Source organism: Cyprinus carpio, chromosome A6 (assembly GCF_018340385.1).
Source record: "Cyprinus carpio isolate SPL01 chromosome A6, ASM1834038v1, whole genome shotgun sequence".
Taxonomy (NCBI): Eukaryota; Metazoa; Chordata; class Actinopteri; order Cypriniformes; family Cyprinidae; genus Cyprinus; species Cyprinus carpio.
The window spans coordinates 358,727-381,012 of NC_056577.1; the positions used below are offsets into that span (position 1 = coordinate 358,727).

The window sequence follows — 22,286 nt, forward strand, 5'->3', positions numbered from 1 at the left end:
GTAACCAAGGTAGGGTTCATAGAAACAATTCCAAGTGAGCAGAAATAAAAGAGGAGTCACTTATTCCTCTCCCGTGAAGATCTGATGCTATGGCCCTAAATCGCCTCTGCTCCGCTGTTGGAATCCGTCCATGACAAATGCTGCTGATGTTTGTTTGTCATCTTTTTGTCTTCCAGGTGCAAAAATTCTCCTGAAGTGTTATTTTACTTATATAGAGACAGGGTAGAATCTTTTCCACCAGGTCTGCCTTTGGTTTACAGTCCCACCTGTAATACTATTACCTCTCGGATGTATATTTCGGTTTGTAGGGTGATTTCACGGTGTTCTATAAAAGCTATAAAATGTATGTTATGCTATGTGTGTGTGCTGCGGTCGTGTGTGGTGTGCGTGTGTGTGTGTGGGTGTGAGTATATATAAATATATTATATATAATATATATATATATATGAATTATATCTATATATTATATATATCATTTATATATGTATATATATACAAGGATATATCTTACCACACGCACAATAAGAGATTATGTTCTATAAAGTCTACTTCTAACAAATGTATACTTGCATTCAGTTTATTTTTGCACTTATTCTATTTATTTAATTATCTGTCTAATAATTCAGATAATGGGTAACTGGAGAACCCAACACGCCGGAGAGGGCTAAATATAGAATGATGATCATGTGATATCAGTAGAGCATATGTGTGTGTTACAGTACAAACAACATTCAGAAACATTTACATCTATGTTTTCTATTTTAGATTCAAGACAGCCTAAAAGTGAGATCTGGGAAGAAAACAAACACTCTCATATGAAAAGAGTACACTTCTCGCTTTCTAGACCTACAGACAAAGAGACGTTCTGCAGCACCTGAACTCGAGGGACATTCCCTGTCCACTCCACCCCCATCTATATATATATGTATATATATATTAATGATGTCGGAACAGACTTAATACAGTGGGATAACCCACAGCAATAGTGATAGGTCAATCACTGGAAAGTTGATGCAAATCTCAGCACATTTGAAAGAGTGTAGAAGCTTCTAGAAACATCTAGAACAGCGGTTCTCAACTATTTTGACTCAAAAGCCCCTCATTGTCCAACACAGTTTTCAGTGCCTAATGTAGGATATTTTGCTAAGTATTTCTTGCTATAATTATGACAAAGATTGCTTGTTTTTAATCTTTTATAAACATAAATTGGGAAACTAGCAGAAATAGTAATAGACAGGGAAAAAAATAAATATGATTTCTTCATTTTATGTATTTCAAGCATTTTAATAAAGTTTTAAGTTGTTAATAATATGATTAATATCAGTTAAATAAATAATCATATATTAAACTGAATAATTTTAAGTCATCGTGCTGCCCCCTTTTTTTTCTCAGAAGTTTTCTGAGGGCCCTAGTGGGTCTCATGCCCTGGTTGAAAACCACTGATCTAGAATGCTAATATGATTAAAGAGCCTTCTTAGTCCTTTTTTCTCTGTAACTGCATATGAAAGAGGACATTTCCATTTAAATAAGGTATGATTGGTGGCATTCGATCCATGAGGGAAATGCTGAGTAATGTTTATGTTTCTAGAAAGAATGCTACTAAAGCAAAACTAAACCAGCACTGACATCGAAAGATGGATGGTTTTTGCTCAGTTGAGTGATGTATTCCAAATAACTATAACTACATCGTGATTGGCCTCTGATGGGCTCGAACTATTCTTGTGATTGATAGGATATGGTGATCCGGGCCAGGATGAGCGGAGGGGATGGCCATCCAAGGTGTCATGCTTGTATTTGCTGACTGTGGTTTGCTGGGCCAGTGCACTGTGGTATCTCAGTGGCTCTCGGCCCCTCAACCACCTATGTGGGTCAGATGAACTTCACTCCCCGCAAATCGCCTCGAGGCTCTCAAAGAACGACACGCCTCAGCAATATCCGAACACTACTCTGGAACCCACACAATTTCAGTCCTCCATAAACGAGCCCAACAAATGCGGAAAGCACCACCGCCCCTTTCTTTCTCTGTAGCCACCAACCACAAGGAGTTGAGCGCCCGCAGGCGATCGGGAGACGTTGTGGGGAGATGATGAAAACATGTTCGGCGACGTTCGAATTTGACCGCTGTTCCGTCTTGGGTCCAGCACTGAACCTGTCCTCAACCAGATGGTAGAACAAGAGAGCCAGATCTTCCATGACCTCCTAGTCGAGGACTTTTGTGGATTCCTACCACAATTTGACCATTAAGCTATCATGGGCATGCGAATGGGTGACCTCGTTTGCCCAAATGCACATACGTCATGGAAACAGACAGTGATCTATTGTCAATTATGGACAATTTCGTGTAACCTTCTGAGACAAACTCCAAACCAAAGGCGAGCTTTTTCACAGGTCACGTGCTTAAACGGAGGGACAATAGTGACGGTTCACAGCCTGGTTCATGTCCAGCGAGCTCCTACCGATAGCAGGTAACCCCTTTTGCTCTGGCACGGATATGTCTTCTTGGAGACCATTGCCCGAGCTGATTTATAAGGGACCTCACTCCATACCACGACTCCTACCTCTGGAGGATGTGTACGTGGGACTGGTTGCCTGCGGAACTAGGCCAGTCACCCTTCCAGAACAGTGGATTCAATCACCTGGAAATGTCCTACAGTCTCTGCCGCTACCGAAAAGCTGTTAACTGTAGCATCAGAATCTCACCAGAGGAGATACTAAGAATTGTGGAACGGGGGGGATTACTGTTCCCCCATAGAAACATCTCAACTGCTAGCAAAATGTGAGACGGATGCGGAATAAATGTAAATTGAAAACGTACAGGACTGTTTGTGACCCTCCATATCTGAGATACAGCAATACAGTTCATATACTTGCAAACACAGACTCACCCTCATTAAGTCCAGTGTCAGTCTGTAGAGCAATGATGCGCTGGATTCACAAGGGTATTAGCAAATGTTTTTGGTTATAATGGTTTTAAAACTGGGTTTTTGGCCTTACCATATCTCAAGCTTAGGCTAAAGGGCGACATGGTATTAACAGTGATGACACAGGGCGCGAACTGATTGAATTCGACTTTAGGTATTAATAATACCAACTTTCAAATGAACACAGTATTATATGAGAAATAGCAATGCAGTATTTACAGTACTATCCCAAACGTCTGCCATAAACATACATTTATTCTGTATATTGCTCTTAAAATGAATAATAACTAGATTACCCATGATGATGCATATTTATGTGTATTTCAAGCCTTGCAAAGCGGTTGAGCTCAGTTTATAACTGTGGGTCGGAAGAAGATTGTGCTTTTTTCAGGTTACAATAAATAATGAATGCAAAAAATGATGGTATACAGATACACACACACACACTTAATTCTGCATGCAGTACTCACATTTTTTTTTTATTATTTAAATTGTATATTTTATTATATTATTTTTTATATAATCTGTTTGTAAAGTATTTACCTCCTTTACTGTTTTTCTTTTTTTCCCAGAGGCTTTTCACCAAAATTTATTTTGTGACTAGTTTTCATCTCTCTTTTACATTAATTAAATATTCTGAAAGTTACAGTGTTTTATAGTACAATTAACATTTTATTTAAAAAATAATAAATAATGACTATCGAATTGCTCATGATGACCTCTTTAACACAGGGAGCTAAGCAAAATACTCCAAGCAATCTGGCTAAATTTAAGAAACATGCTTAAACTAGTCACCCAAGCATACTGTAACCCCATAATATCACTGGGACAAAAATGTTAACTTTTTTTTTTTGAGTGAACTTGGTGTGCTGTGTTATTACTGTATATTTAGCCATTCGATTGTACTGCTGATGAATGAATGAAACAGGACAGGGATTAAATCTGTCCTATATTGTAATGATATAACAAATGACATACAGCACATATGATAAGGCCGTGTTGTGACCCATGCACTTTATTTTATTATTTTTTTTTATCTGAAAATCCTGGACAGGCTCATTTACACTGCTGTATATTTAATAAACATATCCCTTTTCTAAAAATAAAAGTGTCCCTGTAAAAGGTGCCTCTGCATTTATTCTGACACTTCTTTTATCCTTAAACATGTAATCTGGAAGCAAACTTTGATAATTGTATGAATCCACTATGAATCTAATGTCGGACCAGAGTCAAATCAATTAATTTCTACAAAACCCTACTTATTGTATTGTTTTACCAGTGGCATTATTTACAATCCAGTCATTTCTAATCATAACTGTTCAACATTACTGACACCTATTGGCCAAAAAAATCCCCAACATCACCCTTGAACTGTACAAAGAGATCCATCCGTCCTATCCGTTCATTTTCCAAACCACAAAGAGAGCAATGTCTAATAATCTGATCCAGTAATACTCTTCTGCTATGTTTAACCAATATTTGGGTGCATACTGAATTCATTATTGGACCACTGATTCTTCTAGATTCTGCCATTTGACAAAAAAGGTAAGCTTCCTCTTAAAGAAAAACAGCAATAGTAAATTTTCATTTACCCTTTTAGTACAAAATTAACCTGGTTTTACAATGCATGATCATCATGTACATTGCCATCCTCTGTTGCAATAAACAAGATGTTTATGTTGCTAAACCCTGATTAAAATACAGTACACAACATGTGGTAAAATGGTAAAATTGGTAGTAGCAAACATCACAGTGAATCAACATGACCCATCTTAAACCTTTTCATTGACTCTGCGTTAGGAAATCTTCAACCCTCAAGCAAAATTCTGGATGCCATGTTTTCCTATTATAACAGCAGTATCTAAAATCTATTATTGTAAAATGTTATAAAAATTGTACACCTCCGCAAGAGTCGTCGTTCCATGATAAAAAACATTTCCAGTCACTGTCATCAAGTCTGCTCATGGCTAGTTGCTTTACACATGTTCCCACTCCTGAGGTGCTGTATGATTGTGTGGTCGATGGGTGGGAGGAGTTTAATTTCAGGAAGGAGGAGCATGAGCCGCTCCGTCTGTGTCTGTCCAAGCCCCGGTGGAATGAACGAGGGCTGCAGCGAAGTACGGGTTTCCAGTCCTACATGGGTGCTGACCTGAGATGGACTCAGACTGAGCCGATGACTCTGAGCTCTGGACTCATATTCTTCTATTGATGTCTTCTTGTAGCTAAGAGAGAAACAGAGAAAAATATTTTTAGAGTGCCCTGTGGAAGGCTAAGAAAGATGAAGAACTCTGTTTTCAAAACCCTCTAAGCACAACATGGGCAACCACCCTCCAATACCTAACTATAAATTATGATACTCCATTCCTAACCAAAATGGATAGCATCATAAGCTACAGTATTTGAATTAGGTTTTAATCATGTGAAGTGCACAGTTGTTTCCAATCCACTTTTTTTCAATTAGTAAGTAACCTATTTTCTGTGAATATGTGCAAGACTTATGCCCATGATTCATTAGCCACTACAAGTAAATAACTAGAAGGAATAATGATGCGTAGAAAACAGTAAAACTTTGTGTGACTACTAAATTAAAATGTGATTCAGTTTTGCAACATCAACCAGCACAACAAGCCAAAATAACAAAGCAGAGTGGAACACTTAAAGTCCTTGCACATGGCTGCCCTCACATTTACATTAAAAATAAGGTGAAAAAAGTCAGTGTTAGCATGCTGCTAAGCTAACAACCTCATGTAATCCATCCTGACTGATTGTGTGTCCATTACTATATATTTATTTCGAATTGTATACTGCAGATGAACTCTTCTATTACAATGGTGTAACACATTCAAGTTTAAAATGGCTGTGCTCGCTTTTTACAACTCATAAAAAAATTAAGTCATATTAAATAATTAAAATTTGAATAAAACCAGATGTTAATTTAGATGTTGTTACATTAAGCACATTTTAGGTGACCTAACAGAACATTATATTCAGGGCAGCTTGTAAGTAAGTATTATTTCCTTCACACTGTTTGAAACACAGCCATTGTGTAAGGACTTCTATGATGTCTAAAAGGCCTAAATGGGCAATTCTCTGGTTTTGGAACAGGGCTATAAAGTGTTCAGTGATGCGTGTGGGTAGAAATGCGAAGACTTCATCACAGTCTAGTGTAGTGTGTGCACTCACAGTCGCAGCAGCAGAGAGGAGAGCACAACAGAGACAGATGAAGCGGCCATCGCAGCAGAGCCCATCCACGGCTGCAGAACCAGCCCAACCGGCATGAACCACACCTGAAAATCAGACTCAAACCAGTAAACCACATCCATCTATTACAAATGCACACAGGGCTTGCTAATGTGGTTCTGTTACCTGCTGCGATTGGGATGCCAAGCAAGTTATAAATGAGAGCAAACACAAAGTTTATCCGGATTCTCTGCACTGTCTTTTTAGAAAGCTCGATACTGGCCACCACATCCATCAAATCATTCTACATCGACAAAAACACATAATGAAGAGCTGAACTTTTTAATTTCTTTATTTATTTTAATAGAATCTCACCTTTGTTTCCTGATAAATAAATTGACTCACCCGTATAAGGACAATATCTGCTGCTTCAATGGCAACATCTGTGGCCCGTTCCTATGGTGGCTATACCCAGATCAGCATGGCTAGAGCGGGCGAATCATTGACCCCATCACCCACCATTGCAACTTTCAGACCTTGTTCCTGCAATTTCTGGACTTTCGCCACTTTATGGGAGGGCAAGACTTCCGCAAACACCTTTTTGATGCCCACCTGTATGAAAAAACAGTGTACCCAGATTTAAATACTAACAGATGTTAAGTGTGAACACAAAAGCACAAAATGCAAATTGGATGTCAGAAATGTGGCTTTTCCATTAGTTTAATTTTGGTGAAAAAAGAGAGCCACTGTCAATAGTGTAGCGATGTATAAAGCTTTCAAACGACGCAGCTTCTTATTGGTCAACGCGGTGTATTTACATGACCCCATTTTGGGAAATCTCTTGAGAATCTTTGCCCGCTAACATGAAATTCCTGAAATATTAAAATCACTGCCAAACAATAGCAAATGTGTGGTTACATTAGTGAAATTTAAGCACAATTTTGCATGAAAAAAAAAAAATTCCATTCTCAACAACAGCGTAGAGATGTATGTGTTTGGAATTTTTTTTGCCTTCATGTGAAACTTCCTAAAGCACAGATTCCTACCAGAATGACTGGATTTGCCCACAAACTAAAACCTTTAAAATGACTGCACCTTAACAAACATACTTTAATATTCTGCATCTGTGCTGCTTAGTTTAAATTCAGCTTGTGATATTGTGACATTATTTCATATGGTACTTGGCAAAATGCATTTGATACTAGGAAAAATGCAAATGTGCATGTACGCATATCCACCTGCGTGGCGATGGCCCGGGCCGTGCGTTCTGTTGTCTCCAGTGATCAACTGAAGACCTCTATTCCCATACTGCTCAGGGTGTGAATAGCTAGAGCCGACTCTTCCTTTACTGTGTCTGCTACAGCTAACATAGCACATAGCACACCTGAGAAACGGGAATATTATAAGTGATCTTTGATCTTTTGAAATTAAAAACGCTTGAAATAAATCAATAGTTGACTAATAATAAGAAAACTAAAATATGACATTATACAAACATTTAAAATGTATGTGGACTTCCGGGGGCACAAATGATACTACTTTTTTTAAAGTTAGATACAATGGCAAGTTATTTTTCTATATATAAAAACTTAATAATATTGCCTTTTAGACAAAACATAAATGTACCATCGATGGCCACAAGTATGGCCGTCTGTCCTTTAGTTAGTCTCATGGCTACTCATGGCATCATCCACATCAGCTGTGACCTCCAAAACCGTTCCTCATCATCCACTGTCTATTCCCGATCAAAACAGAGTATGAAGGGCTTTCTGGAAAAACCCATATACATATATCTGTACTGTCAAGTCTGTCTTCATACATAAAGAGTTAAATTCATTCAAGGAAATTTGAGCCACAATCACATGCAAATAACTAAAGGGGACACATATAACGGAAAACACAATTTTTCATTGCTCTTTTGAAATAAATTAAGAAAACATGCATGTAGATCTTCTCTAACATTCACAACATAAAGCTTAATGCTTTAAAACAACATAAACTCTGTTATGTTAATATTATACTATATATTACCATACAGTAAAACCAGTACGATTATGAAATATTATTACTAATATTATAATTTAAAATAAATGTTTTCTGTTTTAATATATAATATTGTGAAATATTATTACAATTTAAAATAAATGTTTTCTGTTTTCATATATTTTGAAATGTAATTTATTCCTGTAATGCAAAGCACAATTTTCAGCATCATTGCTCTAATCTGGTTCCTGAAGGACTGTGTGACACTGAAGACATAAACATCAGAAATCTAAACACATATAGTACATTTAAGATCCAGTTAAAGAAATGGCTCATTGATAATCAGAACTGTCAACATTAGCTTACTATACTAGACCCTGCTCTCGCTGCACACCCTGTTGGTATTTTCGCTTTGTGTGTGTGTGTGTGTGTGTGTGTGTGTGTGCAGGGGTTGAAGGTGGTGTGTGTGGTGTGTTCATGTATTTCTCTGATGTTTGTCTAATTGTTGGTCTGTTGTGTTTCTATTGTACATCATAGCTTAATAGTACTTTTTAGTAAATGTATTGTAATTGTTTTATTGTTATGTAAATATGTAATTTTACTCTCTTTTAGGGTGACTATTATCATCTTCTAGGGACTGCAGGTGAAAACATAGCCCTTCTGGCAACTCTGGAATATTGACAGAACTGTTTATTAATATGCATTTTCCCTGTAATAAATAAATAAACAAGACTGCATAATGGCTGGTGAAAATTCAGTTTTACCAGTACAGGAATAAATTACATTTTAAAATGTATCAAAATAGAAAAAAAAAAAAATATTAAATTGTAATAATATTTCATATATCATATTTTTATTGTATTTGTCATCAAATAAAAACAGTATGGTTAGCTGTACAAAAGCAATATTTAATTTATGGAATTCTTAATTTAATATAAAATTTGTGAAAAAATTAAAATGCTACCAAAGATTAGAAAAGGCTCCTGAAAATACATAGAGTAATACACAAAACTCACACTAGGAGGTAGCAAAAACACACATTCACCTTACCTGACCCTGAATTTGTCTCTGTGTCTGCCACCAGGGATGCTCTCATCTGTGGTGGCTCCTTGGAGGGTGACAAGAAGTGGTGTTGCTTGCTGCGGATGTGTTTGTTTCTGGTGTCTTTGGGCTGTTCTGCAAACAGATCCTCAATGCTGGAGACTTTACAGCTGATTCCACAGCCCAGGAACAGCCTGGAAGTCATGGCAGTAGCCCAGAGTTTCTATTCCCAACTCCTACAGCGAGACAGATTTAGAAGCAGACAACCAGATTTAGAAACCTCCTTAACACCTAAAGAGCAGTTTTATTTATAAAAACAGATGGTTTAATCAGAAGTGGATGGGAAGCAGGGTTTTCCTGAATCTCAGGGACATTTGTGTGTATGGCACATATTGCCCAGAGGCTGCATCATACAGAACTGTACCAAAGTTTCAAAGTTTGTTGGTGTCTGCCACTTTTCCCAAACCTCTTTGCAGTATTTTGGTGACGGCCATGCCCTTAGCGGGTGTTCACTGCTGGCCTCGGCGGTGCCACCACAGCCAGAACCTTCCGAAGAGGAAGCCTTGCTCGGTCCCAAAAGGACCAGTACTCTGGTCACCCTGCGGCACACCATTAGTGATGGTGCCCGCTTATCAAACATAAACAGCCCCCAACCTGCAGGAAAAGCAGGGAAGAGAGTTAATAAAAACATGTTTACTGTAATTTTTGATCAATTGAAGCATCCTTGTTGAATAAAAGTATCAATCTCTTTAAAAAAAAACGTTGGCGGTAGTGTATATACAGTTGATACATAATAAATAAATATCTCTAGCAAAATTCCTACAGATACCACTGCAACTGGGATGTCAGCCTAATAAATACAGACTTAAAAGAAGGACTTATGGTTGAGTATTCCTTGTGGGCCATCTCCAGAGTTCTCCTCCCTTTATGAGAATGCCATTCTGAGCGCCCACCCCTGTGCCCACCATAACAGCAGTAGGGGTCGCCAGACCCAGAGAGCAAGGGCACGCAATGGACAGAACTGTGATGGAGGCCTGGAAGGCAAAGCGAATGATCACCTCTGTTCGGGGAATGTTTTGGTTGAAACCCTGTGGAGATCACCCTTAGGTTAGAGATGTTTTCTTGTTTTTTTTTTCCTCACACAGATCTGTCTGTAATGAAGGGATGCGTTTACACACAGTTCATGAATTACTGTAACTCACAGGGAAATACTTTACCACGACATCAAAGTCCAGAAAGCCAATGATAAGCCATGCGACCCACTGTCAGCATGGAGATCACCATTATGAACGGAACGAAATAGCCACTCAGTTTGTCAGCTAACTGTTGAATCGGTGCCTACCAAAAGAAAAGGACAGCAACATTACAATTATAACTGATTTTAATTCAAAAACTAAAGGAGAAGCATATATATGCACAAAATTAGTGTTGTCAAAGTCACATGTGACTATATGTTATTGAATACGTTTCATTCTCTTCTGTTCTCATAAATTTCCCAAACAAATAATTATACAAAGCCCATAGCTATGCATTTTGTATAAGCTATGTAAAACATGCACCCATAACAAATAATTATAGCATGCATGTCCAAAAAAAATATATTGTGATTATTTTTACCATATACTGTATACAATTTAACTGCAATATGGCATTTATTTCGTAAGACACATCAAACAAAGACTCTATGGCTAATTGGAAATACTTAATTTTAAAGGAACAGTTTACCCAAAAAATTACCATTTGCTGAAGAAAATGAGGGTTCAAATAGCTGATAAAAACATCACAATATTCCACAAGTAATCTACACAGCTCCTGTCCATCATTTAATGGTGTGTGTTTTGTAATGTTTGTATGAACTCGTATTTTGGCCAGAACTGACCGTTTAAAGTTATTTAAAGGGATACTCCACCCCAAAATGAGAATTTTGTCATTAATCACTTACCCCCATGTCGTTCCAAACCCTTAAACGCTCCCTTCATCTTCGGAACACAATTTAAGATATTTTGGATGAAAACCTGGAGGCTTGAGACTGTTCCATAGACTGCCAAGTAAAAACAGTGTCAAGGTCCATAAAAGGTATGAAAGTCGTCGTCAGAAAATACTCCATCTGCCATCAGACGTGCAAATCGGGTTATATGAAGCGACGGGAACACTTTTGTAAGCGAAGAAAACTAAAATAACGAAACGACTTTATTCAATAAGATCCTTATGTCAAAAAGAGCGGTCTCCTCTGTGTCTCTCCATATCACCGTATGCTGTGTATGCTCTTCTGTGTCCTCCACACCACAAGGATGCGCTGTTTCCATGTGTATTTAGCTTTTGATTTGAAACATCCTCCAGGTTTTCATCCAAACTATCTTAAATTGTGTTCCGAAGATGTACAGAGGTTTTAACCGTGTTTTAGAACGACATGGGGGTAAGTGATTAATAACAAAATTTTCATTTTGGGGGGTGGAGTATCCCTTTAATGATGGATTTTATTACATACACATAGATTTTCACGTCACAAGATAGAATGGAAAATGAAATGGAGGTGTGTGGATTACTTTGTGGAATTATTGTTGATGTTTCATCAGCTGTTTGGACTCTCAATCTGATGGCACCCATTCACTGCAGAAGATCTGTTTGGTGAGCAAGTGATGTAAGGCTAAATTTCTCCATCTCTAATTCATTGAATAATCAACCTCATCTCCATCTTGGATGGCCTGAGGGGGATTAAATGTTCATGTCTGTGTGAAAGACTCACACTGGGCTCATTCTTTACAAGAACCAACTAACACTAATTTGCAGTACAAATATTTATGTCTTAATTCTTCTTAAAAGGAATAGTTCACCGAAAAATGAAAATTATCCCATGGTTTACTCACCCTTAAGGCATCCTAGGTGTGTATATGACTTTCTTCTTTCAGATGAATACAATCGCAGTTATATTAAAAAATGTACTGGCTCTTCCAGGCTTTATAATGGCAGTAAATGGAAGTTGAGATTTTGAAGCCCCAAATATTGTCTCCATCCATCATAAAAAGTGCTCACCATTGTTGCAGGGGGTTTAATAAAGGCCCACTGAAGTGAAGCAATGCGTTTGTATAAAATAAAAAAAATATATTGATATTTAAAACTTTATAAATCGTAATCTCTAGCTTCCGCTAACTGTCATACTCGCATTCACTAGAGAGAGGCATTCCCTGCAGATGACGTAAGACATATGCATAGCATCTCCGGTAAATCATGGGGTAATTTTAATTTTTGGGTGAACTATCCCCTTAACATGTCAAATCCTCATCCACTGTAAAGTAGAACGGGAGTTCATGAGAAGTACTGTGAATCGAGGCATTCTGAAAACATGCTATTATAAGTTGCATGTGTGTAAATGAACACAGTACAGCTCTTCACTCTGAAACCCTCAGCACAACCGACTATATACTTCTTTAAATAAATCTCAGCATTTGGATTGACAATCACATTTTGAAAAGAAGCCCCATTATTTTATTTTACTATTACATTCAATATAATTAATCATTAATTTTTTTCATCAACTCACGACACCCCTGCAGTTCCCTCACTAACCCCGTTTGGGATACCCTGTTCTAAAAGGTTTGTTTGTTCATATGTGTGTGTTTTATGTTTTTTGCACGAGTTACCTTTGATGTCTGGGCCTCTTCCACTAGTTTGACTATCTGGCTGAGCGTGGTCTCTCCCCTACATGTGTGGCTTCCACTAGCAGAGATCCATGAGGGTTAATAGAGCCTGCAATCACACAACTGCCTGGTTTCTTAATGACCGGCATTGGCTCCCCTGGAATGACAAATACAATTCAGTTTCAGGATTTCAGATTGGTATCCATCAGGCAGCTTTGGACCTTTGGGCCAGTATAATGCCAGTGTAACTAATGAACATAATAGATCACTAGGAAAAAGCAGAACAACCAAAAGAGGAGGTGAAGCCAGAAACCAAAAAATCATACTTTGAAATGGAGCAGACACAACAATCACTCTATATGAAAAATAAACTTTTCAACAAAGGTGATTATGTAATTTATACTCCTTTCTGCTATTCCAGCTTAATATGCAAACTGCACCTTTAAATGAAAACCAACATGATGTTCTCCTTTTCAAAGCAAATCACTGGGAAAACCCACAATGTATGTACTATAACACTGTTTACAAATGCAGACAAATTTACTATCCTAAAACACACAAACCCCCGCTGACTGAGTCTTACCAGTGATAAGGGACGGACCTCATCTGCCATAGACGTGCCTTCAATGACCTTCCCGTCAACAGGGAACTTTCCCCCTGGTGCCACCTTTACTACGTCGCCTCTCTGCACCAGCTCCACAGAAACCTGCTCTTCTCTGACACAGGACAGCAAATTGACAGTTTAGTCTTAGATAAGTTTTATGCAACACAACACACACATCAATCAACACCATTCAGTATTCTGAGGTTCTGCTAGATCTAATAAAAATTATGCCAAGGGTGCTCAATCCTGCTCCTTTGAGAGCCAAACTCTATTCCAGAGGTCAACAACTGAAGATCGCATCCATTTCGTACTGCTAGCTATTCAAATGAACCACCAACAGCAGGGCTGTTGCACTAATTCAGTTTAATCCATATTTTTGTTGCTTTTTGCCCTCTTAATAATTATTTGTAAATGATAAGTAATTTTATTGTAGTACTTATATATTACTAGTATATATTCATAATAATATTATATTATATTGCACATAACTCGAGTCAGTTTTATTTGTGGATGTTTGTTTTAAAAGCAGCTTTACAAAATATAGTGCAGTAAAAAGTCTCAAATTCTGTAAATTCTGTATTTTATTACAATTAATAAAATATCAATAAAATATGCACTACTGTTCAAAGATTATTTTAAATATTTTTTTATCAGAAGAGACATGCTTATTGATCAAAAGGGACAGTAAAGAAACATTGCTAAATAATTCAAATTAACTTTTCGTGAGCACAATATCAGCATATTAGTATAAGTATTAAATACATATTAGTATTTTTATTTATTTATTTATTTTTACTATTTTTTTAAATATAATATGCAGCCTAAGTGAAAAGAGACTTCTTTCAAAAATATTTAAAAATCTTAATTTTGTGTTATACTAGTGTAAATAATCACTTTTGCTTGTATTCATTTATTTTATAAATGTAAATGTTTATATTACAAATAATATACAGTTTGAATCGGTTTTAAAATGCTTAATATTGTTTTTATAGTAATTAAAAGTGCTTTTTTGGGGGGGGGGGGGGGGCGGGGTTGGCACATACAATATCCCTAATACCTGGCAGGTGTCATTGAAATAAGTGTCCTTGGAAATCATAGCTGTCTCTGTGACAGCCATCTGTAAACTGAAAAAAAGGAGTCGGAGAAGCGGTGCTTATTTTTGTCAGAAATGCCCTCTGACTGTCAGTCATTTTGTGTGTTCAGGTTTGCTGCAATGTCCTTGGAGGATGTGGTTTTGGAGAGAGAAACTTATCACAGGAGTCAGTGTGTTCATTTTGATATATATATCAAATTTAGTGTTTTATATATATATATATATATATATATATATATATATATATATATATATATATATATATATATATATATATATATATATATATATATATATATAAGATGGCTAATATCAAAATATCATGAAGTTAGAAATGGAACATCATGTCAAAATATGTCTAATTATTAGTTCACTAATGAGCTTATTGAGCATCCCTGAAAAATACTCTAGCTAACAGCTCACATAATGACTTCTGTATAGAGTGAAGTGAACCTGATGATGGTGTTGTTTCTGCCCAGGGACATTACACTATTGTGGCATCTGTGGCCTGAAGTGACATGAGTTTAGCCAGAGCCTCAGATGTTTTACTCTGCAAGGACAAAAAAAATTATAAATAAATCAAGTTTTGCTCATCCAGGCAAGACCAATGCTCAAATGGCAAGTGTACAGACATAGTCCGGCATTATTTTTGCTTACAAAGACAGCTGCATTATTATTTGAATTCACTGTTTTTTGCCGGTGTAACAAAGACTTAGTTTGTTTTTCCTGTTCCTGTGTTTCCTCTTTAACCTAGTTTTCCATGCTCCCTTGATTAGTTCATTCTGTTCACCTGTGTTGATTTAATTTTCTCATTGCCTTCTCTACTACAATTAAGCCCTGTCTTTTGCCCCGACCCTCAGTTCCGGTGTTAATGTTGAATGTTGATTTGTGTCTGTCTCCTGCGTTTCTCCTGCCTGTGGATTTATTTAAGAACTCTCTTGTTGATTCCTACTCCTGCATTGTGTACTATACTTTAGCTACTAATAATTAAATAAGCTACAAGTTATTATGTAATTGTTATTTGGTATTAAATAAGCATTTTCTGATAGAATGAATTTGTTGGCAGCTAAAATTGCATATAAAAAGCAATTAAAAACCTCAGTGTGCAGTCTAGTGTAGCAATACATGGCCTTATCAGCTTGCTATAAATTAGACTGTATGGGAAATATCAAGATAAGTGGATGTGACGAGTGGGGCGGGGCCGAGAGCCATGGGAACGGAGCAAGGCCAGTGGAGTAATTGAAATGACACCGCACCACTCACCGGTCCCGAGTCGCACGGAGGAGGAGGAGTAACAACAGTGAAGGACGAGAGAGGACCAGGCCTGGATTTTATTTTGTGTTTTGGTTCTGTTTGTGCGCGGCAGTCTTCCACGAGGGGCTGTCATGCTATTTTGTGTTTATTTTATTATTAAAGTTTTTATTTACAGTTCCAGTGGTTCCCTCCTCCTTCTTTCCGACTTACAAACGTTGTTACATTGGTGCTGAAAACCAGGGAGGAAGGAGGGACACACAGCCGAAGATCCCTCGCCGCTGTGGTGAATCCGCGGTGCCATCGAGCACGGCGGAGCAGTCTGCCGCCATGGACGCTTGAGGCAGTGGACTGGAGTGAGTGACATACGAACGAGACAAAACTCGCTGCCGGCCACCTGGGATGTGGAAGGACGGCTGACCTTCCGTGAGGGAGCGGAGAAGTCGACGCCGTTCACCTGAGGCTGGAGCCTGCTGTCCTCCACCATGATGGGGAGAAGCAAACCGAACGGGGGACTCCTGCCGGCTGCCCGAATCCCGAGGAGCCGTCACCGTCCACTGGGTGGTGGAGGAGTGTCATGCCATCCACCGAGGGCTGTGCCAGTGCCACCGCCAGGCACCGCGGAAGAGTTTACCTAGCTGGTGGAGGGCCGAGCGGCAGTGTGTCTGGGAAACCGGAACAACCGAAATTTTTTTTTTTCCTTTTTTTTTTTTTTCTCTCCCCCTCTCTTGCCTCTGTCCTTTTCTCACGCCTCATCTGTCTTTCCATACCCCCAGGTAACCGTGGGCCACCGTGATCGTACTAATTTTTAAAAAAAATGCTTCAAACATTACCCAAGCTGGCTCTCAAGTTATTATAACAGACTACTATGGTCAGAAACAGCATTTTGTCACAATCTAGATAAGCTAATAATAGAGAGAGACAGATGCCCTCTGAGCCATAAGGGTCAGCGTTATTTTTGGCAAGTAAGACAGGTTCCTGGATCAACATCTTTTGTTGATCCTGGATCAGCATGACTGTCCAAAAATACAGATTTAACCCAATCCTTACCCTTTAAAACATAACCTTAACCATAATTTTTTCCTAAAATCAGAGGGAAATGATTGCTGATTAACAAGGGTGTAGAAGCACCTAATCCTGACTGTGAGCCTAAAACTGACATTTCCTGAAAAGTTATCTCTCAGTTCTGATTGGTTGATTGGAATGATGTTCCTGGGGTCAACAAGGATGTTGATCCAGGAACATGTTGTACTTGGTGAAATCACACTCACTGAGCCATACGTCATGTATATTTGAGTTTTTGATGTTTCTTTACCTTAGCAACATGCTCCAACCAGCGTCCTAGAGCAATGAACACAAAAAGCATTGGAGGAGTGTCAAAAAACGTCAGGGGACTCTGTTTGGCTCCTTCAATCATGGCTACAATCAGCACTATGAATGAATACACGTATGCAATGGTGGTTGCCAAGACGATGAGCACGTCCATGTTGGCTACACCATGTCTTAGTGAACGGTATGCTTGTATGTAGAAGTAACGGCCACCTAGAAACTGAATGGGAATAAAGGAGAATCAGAAAAAGAGAATTACTATATTATTGGTTATTTGTCGGTTGTCAATCAAACCATTATGCATGATCTCAGTGTGACACAGTAAAATATTATTATTAATAAAAAGTAAATATTAAAATCAGTAATGGCTACTAATCCTGAATTAATTGCAGATTAATTCTGGAATGAAACTAATGAGTCATTGAATCATTTACTCAAACAATATGCTTTCAAAACTTTGTATGGAATCATTTTCATTGGCAAAAAGAAAAAAAGAAACTGGCAATATGTGTTTATTGTTTATTTAACTGCTTTATTAAAGCACATTTTTAATTCTATTTCAAATAAATACTGTTCTTTTAAACTTTCTATTTTTTCAAAGAATCCTGGAAAAAAAACTAAAATATTAGCAACACAACTGTTTTTTTAGCATTTTAATAATAATGAGAAATGTTTCTTGAGCACAATTAAGCATATTAGAATGATTTCTGAGGGATCATGTGACAACTGAAGGCTGGAGTAATGATGCTGAAAATTCAGCTTTGCCCTCACAGGCATAAATTACATTAAATTATTACATATTTATATTCTTCTTAATCATTTTTTTTTATTACATAACTACTTAAAGGGACACTACACTAAATCCTTCTTCAGAGTAACAAAAAATACCTGAATAAAAAACATGGAAAAAATAAACACATACTGGAATGTACACTGTAGTCTAGAAGAAATACTGTTGAAAATTTTGCATGAGAACCTTCAATGATCACATAAATATAGTCAACTATTAATGAATGGGCGCATTCGTTCTTCTATAACCTGCAGTGGAAATACTGAACAGGTGTGCAGAGCAGGAAGAAGGCCAAGTTAATGATGGAGAGACCAGGTAGGATGTTCTGGTCCACAGGCATGGAACCACCATGTTCCTTATGTTGACTGTCCATAACCATCATGTAAATCATCAGACCCATCACTGGGATCCCAAACACCAGGCTAAATCAAAAACGAATGCTTCCATCTGTAGGTATAGAGCAGTTTTTATCGATAGATAGCAGATAGATAGATAGATATACAGACAAATATACACATAGATATAAAGATAGATAGATAGATAGACAGATAGATAGATAGATAGACAGACAGACAGAGACAGAAGTAAGTGAGCTTAAATTTGAAAAAGATACTTGCTGCCGAATTTCCTCTTGGTGATCAAGTGTGTTGTTCAATCCCTCATTTTTTATTAAAGACACACCAAAACCCAAACCCTATAGAATAGAAATACAATAAATAGACAAATGAAATGAGAGAATAAGAATAATAATAATACAACAATGAAATAGCATTTACATTAAAACCTAATTAAACCTCATCCTTCTAAATAATATAAATATAACGTTACCTCAATAATTCGGACGATATCTCTAGAGCCTACCCAAATCCGAGTTGAATTCACATGAGCTTTGTTTGGTCGCCAAAGCAACAGAGGCTTCCAGTATTCCTTTTGTCCTCAGAAGTTTGCTTTCGATGTTATGGACACAGGAAGCACATGTCATACCTGTGACCTGATAAATATAGGTGCCAAGGACTGAAATCCACAAGACTGAAAACAAGCTCAGAAACCGCATAAAGTGCTCACATCAAAACCACGTCTTTGATGAACTCTACATTTAGATCTTTATAAGGATTTCCCATTCATCTCGCTTCCTTGGGGTTTCATAGGAAAAAAAGAGGCCAAAGTAAAGTTTGTTTTTACGATATATCAGTTAATGTATTGCATTATGTAAAAAGAAATAATGCAGCACAAACACTTTTTAGTCCAAGGCAGGGATTTTTTGGTTTTATGTTTACTTTTCAAAAAATAAACAAATTGTTGATCCAGTGACTGGAGGACAGAGAATCAGTCATGTGATTGGCAGATTATAAAAGGGGAATATGTGACCAACATAGACTCCATACGCCAACCCTTTTTTGTGTTATTGTTTAAATTAATTATTTGAATACTGTTAAACATGATGATGATGTTATTATTTATGGTCTAATTTTATTATATCTCTTCTTATATTTATCTTAACTTCGTTACTGCCACAAAATATCATTACCACCCACATTGTTAAAAAAAGAAAATTGCTTGTCGTTTCACACAACCAGGGTACTAAGTAAGCTATATTTTTGGGAAATCTCTTCCTTCATAAATTAAAAACCAATTTAATATAAAAAAGTTATAATTAAAAATAAATACCGGATAGATAATAAAGATAATAATTGTTGTTGGTAATTTTTGAGAAAACCTTAAATTAAGGTTATTCCATTACACAACAATGGAACTATATCATGTTCTACAATACCAAAAAGGGAAGAAAGAAACATATCAACCTAGTTAAAATGCTCACAAGAGGACAGAAGAACAATATTACCTCCTAAAATACATAAAGAAGAACCATACAGTATGCTTTTTTTGGTTTTGAGGGTTCGAGAATCAACCACAAATGCACCCAACCAGGACACGCACAGAAAGGGTCCAAGCCGCCGTGTCCTGGACTGTTACTCTCTTCAATCAATGAGGCGCCAAAACCCCAAACGAGAGATGGGCTGGACGATCTGTGGGTGGGTCCAGAAGCCCTGGATTCATACTTCACCTCTGCCTTCCCAGCCATCCGAGAGACTAATACTGATTTTATTAACCTAGAAAAAACATCAACACACATAAAAACCAAACCACGGCGTATACATAGGATAAATAATGTACTATATATATAAATATATATATCTCTTCACACAGGCGAGGATTACAATAGCTAGATAGCAGACTTAAACTATAGTTTTAAAAAAGTCTTAATTCTGAATGCCATGTTCTACCTTTGTGTTTCAATAGATTTTTCTCAATATTGGTCACAAAGGATGCCCAGGTCATCCATGTCCACAAATGAACAAAACATTTGCGTGTCTCTCTGTCCTCTGAACCAGAGGGGATCTCATCAGTGGTTTCACTTGGTATGAAGATTTGGATGTGTGGCTTTGTTTCAGAGCACTTGCCCATGTGGACTACTTGATGAAACGTCCTACCCATCCCGAATCTTTGAAAGAGAGAAAAAATTGTTAAAAAGAGAAAACAATTATGAACGACATTCACTGCTTATATATTATTTATTAATACATATTCTATAGCTATTAGTTAAATAACTTTGATTATTTCTACAGTATTATGTATTTTTGGCTGCGATATGTTTAGTTAGGATCACCAGTTAAAACTTTCTGAACCTTTCGAAGTGATGCTGAGAGAGCAGTCTGCCTAAAGCCTCTTTAATCCGATTAACCTCTCCTCTTTCCCTTTTAAAGGTTGACATGGCTGGGTTTTGAGTCATTCAAGACACAATTAATGTTATTCTACAATGGCAACCCCATGTGTGGTAACCAAGGAAACCATTGTTCTGGGACAGGGTTTTGCTGGCAGGGCTAAGACCCATGCCACTGTAATCTGGACATAGCTAAAGATTTGCCATTTTTTGTGATTATACTGGTTTTGAGAGTTAGTACATATTAGCGCCCTCGTTTTAAAAAAGAGCATCTCTAAAAACAGTTTAGTAAACAGTAAGCGTTATGAGCTCACTTACCAGGTCCATATATAGAGTGTTCAGTTTCCGCGCCCTGTAAGATAGATTATCGTCCAATGTGTAAGATATGTATTCTGATATGTATGCACAACTGATTCCAAGGCCACGCTTCAAATCCCATGTCCTGCAATTGCCGACCGCAGTTCTTCTGGAAAGGTCACAAAGGAGGTAAAATGTTACAATTCCCTTATTTCCTGTAAGTAAAACTTTTCTGGCATATACTCCGGCTCTTTAGGGACCCCTTACCTGTATGGCTTGAACACAAGAACTGCATGTCAGTCCTGCTCTTCGATGGGTCACAGTCTGGGTGGAATACTAGCAGAATTCAATCTAGAATTCCAACCAGGAATGGAAACCCTAAAATTCCATGGTGGAAGCTCCTCTAACGAGCCTTTAACTGTCTCCAGGTAAGTAGTGATGGGTCGAATCTAAGGTCACAGTGCCTTTTTCCAGTGAAACCAATACAGAGTGACACCTACCACTCCGGACAAGCGTTTCTGTTATGTTCTTCACACATGACCCATAATGCATCCCTTCTACACCTAACGTGACATCAGACCATCAGTCACCGAAGGCTGCAGCTGACTCGGCAAGGCCAGACGTGAAGCCTCAAACCCCATATCCTCAATTGTTTTCTTAAAACTTCTGGTGTTACTGTTGCAAGGGTTTAAACCTCAAAGAAGCTTCTTTATATCGCTCAAAGACACCTGGACACCAACAAACACCTTCAAGACTGTCCAATCCGCTCTTCAATAGATCGGACACATTGACTGCAGCCAGGTCATTCCCGGCACCCTGGATCTTCACCTCGCTCTCTTGACCCACCAGTTTGTGGCCCAAATGTGCTTCAGTCCATTATGGCCCCTCTGGCTCATAGGCAAGCATTATCAAAAGCAGGTTTTCAGGGGGTCCAGCTTTCCTGTGGACTTCCGTTTTCCTAATCAAAACAGAAAAAAATTTGCATAAACTTATCAGGCATAAACATATTGCTAAAACATTGCATAAACATTATGTAGTTTAACTTGGTATTAATGACGTAATCCTGCAAGGCACTGTTAACATGTGGGAACATAATATGTTCCTACAAAGCATTCACTAAACACACCGCAGAAGTATAGCACCAAATTTTTTCCATTATACAGCATCACAGAGCAGATTTAGTAAAGGTTGTCAGACTGAAACAATCACAACGACTTGGAATTTAGTATTTTACTACCCCCCCCCCCCCAAGGGTTGATTACATTGGATCCAAAGTGGCATTTTATTTGTGCTAACTTTACATTACTGGTTTAGACCACGTAGTTACTCATATGCATTAGGCTTTGATCAAAAGAGCTAAAGTTTCTCTTGTGTCCAGAATAGCAAAGACTGAAACAATGTTTTTATATGACACACGGGTTGTCATTCATTTTTACG

The 22,286-nt window shown here is 37.7% G+C and overlaps 2 pseudogenes; one reads left to right on the forward strand and one right to left on the reverse strand.

Annotated features, from left to right (window-relative positions):
* Window positions 1-2,780, forward strand: part of LOC122145392 — an 11,342-nt pseudogene extending 8,562 nt beyond the window's left edge.
* A 79-nt stretch (window positions 2,781-2,859) lies between these two features.
* On the reverse strand, window positions 2,860-21,490 carry LOC122134432 (annotated as a pseudogene).
* Window positions 21,491-22,286: the final 796 nt, after the last annotated feature.